Source organism: Arachis duranensis, chromosome 2 (assembly GCF_000817695.3).
Source record: "Arachis duranensis cultivar V14167 chromosome 2, aradu.V14167.gnm2.J7QH, whole genome shotgun sequence".
Classification (NCBI taxonomy): domain Eukaryota; kingdom Viridiplantae; phylum Streptophyta; class Magnoliopsida; order Fabales; family Fabaceae; genus Arachis; species Arachis duranensis.
The window spans coordinates 88,922,477-88,928,003 of NC_029773.3; the positions used below are offsets into that span (position 1 = coordinate 88,922,477).

The 5,527-nt window shown below is 29.7% G+C and overlaps 1 pseudogene; it reads left to right on the forward strand.

The window, feature by feature from the left end:
• LOC107475850 (stromal cell-derived factor 2-like protein) overlaps window positions 1–4,506 on the forward strand; it is a 10,850-nt pseudogene extending 6,344 nt beyond the window's left edge.
• The last annotated feature ends 1,021 nt before the right edge of the window (window positions 4,507–5,527 follow it).

Below are 5,527 nucleotides of genomic sequence, written 5' to 3' on the forward strand. Positions count from 1 at the left end.
TGAAAAAATAATGTGAAAAAATATTTTAAAATAAAAATATTTAAAATTAATATTTTTAAATAAAAAATATATTATATTAATATTAAAAGATACCGTACAAGTACAAAATAAATAAAACAAGACAAGACAAGAGTACGAATTAAATTTAATTTTAAAAATAAGAGTACTGTTAAGAAAGAGAGAATTATATTGAATAAAAATACCAATGAATCTTTTTTATTGAATAAAAATACAAATGAATTTTTATGGTTGTTGTTAATATTGTCGAAGAAACATAAAAAAAAGTTTCTTCCTATGACAAAATTATAAAAAAAAATGTACTAGTAGAAAATTTTTAGGAATTTTGAATTAAAAAAAACTTAAAAAAATGTACTATCATATACTAATAGAAAAATTATCATATTTCTATCAAATTAAAAAATAAATTAGTATAAAATTTTAAAAAAATACCAAAAAAATTAAAAATAGAGAATGGGAAGAGTTTGAAATTTAAAAAAAATTTCACTTTATTCTTTAAAATAAAAATTTAAAATTTAAAAAATTTAAATTAAAACATAAATTGAAAAGCTCTTTTACCTTTGAATGAAAGAGAAAAAATGAAAAATATCAATACAAGAGAAGGAAAGAGAGACTAAAAGACGGATTGATAACTCTAGCAGAAGAAAAAAAATGAAAACACTGATTTTAGAACTCAATTTGACGGCATAGCAGAAATTTTCAACCAAACAATAAAAAATTTAAAACAGATCTTTTACCTTTGAACGACAATGAGAGAATGAAAAAGCCAATAAAAAAAGTTACCAGAAACCAAAAACCACTGGAAGAAAGTAGAAAAAGAGTTGGAGGCACTGGCTTGTTTTTCACGATAGAACACGAGAAATGGTATAATTTTGGTGGGTGAGATATAGAGAAAAAAGGTGAAGGATCAAATACGGTATTTTAAATTAGAAATATTTTTATTTTTTTAATTAAAAAATTAAAAACGAAAAAAAATATGAGACTGATTTAAGTGTTTTTAGACATGAAAATATGATTTATTAGATATTTTAAAGGAAAACATTTAAAAAAAATAGAACAAAATAAACAAACTCTATTTTTATGTTTTCATTGTTTTCTCTTTTAACTTTTGAAAATGTTTTAAATCCAAAACACGGTATTTTTTATTTTGAGATAAACATTATAGGTGTTTACTACGGTATGATGATAAATTCATACAATATATTTAAAATAAAAACAAATAGTAATAAGCCATGTGGCATTTTTTTTTACATCAACATTTAAATTTTTTTTAAATATATATTATATCACCACTTTTACTAATACATCCCTCTAATTAAATTAAAATAAAAATATATTTTTATTTAATTTTATAAAAAATCCTATCTAATGAATAATAGTTCAAATGACATAGTCTCCCTATACTCAATTAAGAGGTTGGAGGTTGCGGGTTCGAGTCTCCTATCTTTAGTAAAAAAAAACTCCTAAATATTCTTCTTTTATTTGATTAGACAAAAATATCCTTTTAAATTAATCAAATTTTAGAATTCAATTAACCCTAATTTTATAGTTTCAAATAATTAAAATAACAAAACAAAAACATATTAAAAAAACAAAAAATCAAAATTGTTCTTCATATAGGTTAAACATATTAAAAAAATAAAAAACCAAAATTATTCTACATTTGGGTTCAGAAACCTTCTCGTTCACGCCTCTAAAGGTTTCAATGTTCTTCATCTTCTTCTCTCCTCTTCCCCTTTTGCTCTTGATATAGCACTGGGAATTTGTGGACTTCCAAAGATATCTTTAAATTCTTGTATAACGAAGTTTTTTGCTAATTTATTCTGCGTTTGCAAAAATTGAACCCTTTTTATAAATTAATCTAGTTGGTCGTTGGTGAAAAGATTTTCTATTTTGCTCCGACTTCTGATTTTCCTTGCACGTTTAATTTGCTATGTTAATTTGGCAACTGCATGACAATTATGTAGGGGTGGCAACACTACTCGAATTCGCGGGTGCCCACCCCGCCCATACTCGTTCGGGGCGGGTAATTACCCGTCCCCGCACCGGGACGGGTTTTAACGGGGCAGGTTCTTAGGCGGGGCGGGACGGGACGGGGTCGGGTTTAGGTTAAACCCGCTCCTACTCATTTTTAAAATTTAATTATTTGTTGGATTTAATAATTATAGGGGCAGGTAGGGACGGGACGGGTACCCGCAGAAGCGGGTTAGGGTTTAACATTTTACTACTCGCGAGTAGAAGCGGAACGGATTCAATATGGGTTTTTGTATGGCGGGGCGGGGTCGGGTAGAGCAAAAACCCGCCCCCACCCGCCCCGTTACCACCCCTACAATTATGCTTCCACAATTTCATCTGATATGATAAGAGATAAATAAAGAAGAAATGTGTCTCTTAGTTCATGGTTCATTGTTTCATTGGGTGATAGTTGTAAGCTGATTGTTATATATAACTGTTGTAGGGACGTGTTGTGGAAATATGGTCCAAAGGCTTCTGGAAAAACAACTCTTGCTTTACATGTGATCTCAGAGGCACAGAAGCAAGGAGGTTATCTATAGATGCTAATTTTTGTCCCTGATGATAATGTCTATATTGTTTTTGGTTGTAATGTGACCATAACCCTTATAGTTGTCAACTTGTCAATATGTTATTGTCAATCACAAGAGGTTTCAATTCAATCCATTATTTTTCTCTTTCTTTCTTTATATATAATTGCTATATATCCTCCATAAGGTGTTTATATATATTAACTTTATAAATGCGTAGTCTTACTTCTTATTAATTATAAGGTAGTTTATTGATACTGAAAACATGTTACTTCTGATAATATACGTGATGCTATGATTGATCCTTATCTTCAGCCAGTGTAGAGACTTTTGCGTTATAATTGTGATTAGGGTTTTATATTGCTGTTATATTGTTTTGATAGATTTCAGCCATAGAATTAAGTTAGAATTCCAATATTATACACTTTTGGATGCGACTTTTTCTCATACCCTGCATAATGTGCAATGGTTTGTATCTGATTACCCTGCCATTTATTGTAACTTGAAATGGATTGGATTCAATGCCACCTTTGTTATTTTTTGTAACTTATTGCGGATTTGTTCCTTGGAAGTTCTGAATTAGCAGTTACAAATTGCAGTCTTGTTATGTAAATTAGAGTTGTGGTGACTGCAACTACAAAATTATTGTGTCACATCACTCAATATTCTTAGCTGCTATGCTCTATTTAGCATACACATAGCATTGTCAATTTAAACTAATGAATCTGTTGGTAACAATTTCACTTTAATATATAGCCAACGATTAAATGGTTAGAGTTGTGTATCACATTCACTTAAGGGTCCTTGAGAAGTAAAATCTAATGTAAAAGATTAATTTGATGTTAGCATATATTGTATATAGGTGCTGGTTACATATGGAAGTGTTCTGAAGCTGATGTATGAGAAGACAAAATGCCGTTTGCATTCTCAAGATGTTCCATATGGTTCTAGCAGTGAACAACAATCGGTTACTGGTATCTCCACTGTTGATGATTCCAACAGCTACTGGATAAGTATAGTTTCTTTCCTTTTTGTTTTTATTTATTAAAATTTAATTATGCTATCTAATTTAACTTTTTTCTGATAGTGGCTAATCCAGTTCTTTAAGACTCTGTACAGAGAGTTTGTTCATGTAAGAAAATACAAAAGCATGAAACAAAGACAAAATAAAAAAATTGTGTTTTACTATTCTTATTTTTTAATGGCCAAAATATCAGATAAATAATTGTCTTAGAATATATTGTCTTTGTATTTGTATGATGTATACAGGTGAAAAATTCTGAATGGTACTTTATGGTAATTTCTTGTTTTCTATTGAACACCTAATAACCTCTTTTGTTGGTAGACATATGCATTGAAACTTAATGGTCATAATGACATTTTTTTCTAAGCTAAGATTCTTCATTGCTAAATAACATGATGGAATAGTAGTTGATGTAGTTCTCAAAAATTACATGGCATTAACATTTTGCTGCAGATTGTTAGGCCTGAAAAAGGGAGTTCTGCCAAATAAGGTGATACCATTAAAAGTGGAACAATTATTAGATTGCAGCACTTGGGAACAAGAAAATGGCTTCACAGCCATATGCATGCTTCCCCAATTTCAAACAATCTTGAGGTTAGTTGTTCATTAATTACTCTCTTCCTTTGGTATTTTCATAAGGAGTCTATTAATACTTCTATTACTTTTATAAATTAATGTATTCAGACACAATTTATATCTTGATATATTGAGTTATAAATAAATATATCAGAAAAGTTAAAATAGCTTATTTATGGAATAGAATGAGTGATTATTATCTAAATAGTTTTCATCATTGATGCAATTTGCAAAGGAACAAGTCTCTTTAATTTATTTTCTAATATTTTTCAAGTGGAACTGCACATGTAGGTGAGTTGCTATGGAGACGATTCTGAATCGAACAAAGGAGACAATTGGAAGTGAGACATTAAATTTTATCTTTGTGAGGAAATCAAAGGAAATCATATACCAATGTGATCCTAACACTAAAGAATCAAGTTTAAGCACCATGAAATTTCAAAGGAAAATGACAAAGAAACTACAAACAAATACCAAGTTGTTTCAACATCAGATAAATATTCAGTTTCATATTGTGAATATAGAACCATGAAGAGATCCCATTGATGATGTACACTTCTGCATCTAATTTTGTGTTTGGTTTGGAAAGAAAACTAAAATCTTGATCTAGGAAGTGTATAAAATTATGCTTTAAGAATTTTCCCCAACATTTTGCCCAAATGTCACCCATTTTGTCATTTTAAATAAGGGGAGAGAACCTCATTTCACTTGTAATGAGCTCATGCCACCCTTAAGTGCAGCTTAACAGAGCTTGTTATATGCAAAGACTCGGTTCAATGAAGCAGCAAAAACAAGAGATTCCCCTCATAAAATTTGGCATAAAGTTCGTTTGAAGTAACAATATGGTTCACGAGAGTACATACATTGTTTGATCCATATAGTCATAAGCACAACCACAGGTTGAAATTCACAAATTAGACAGATACCATTATTAACTTTTCTGAGAAGTATCTGGATATATCTGCTTCAAATACCGTAAAAAGAAGTCACTCTAGACAATGTGAAAAATGAGGCTTCTCAGCTGATAAATCTGCCAGCCTTAAAGCTTCTTTAATTTTGTCCATCTAGCAGAAACATAAATAAATAAAAGTAAAACCAACTGGGGATCTGATAGATAAAAATAATTTCATTAAGATGAGGAGAAGGAAAATACAAATTGGGGATAAACATTTTCCTATACAAAAGTAAAACCAAAAAACAAAAGATTTATCTATAACAAATCCACTTTTTTTGGGGAACAGAGATTTGATTAGAACAAAAAAGAATTTGCAAAAGTGGATACGCCATCTCAATGTATATCAAGGTATAGCAACCTTAAAAGATATGTGACAACAACACACAGATACAAGTTCAAATGATATCCATG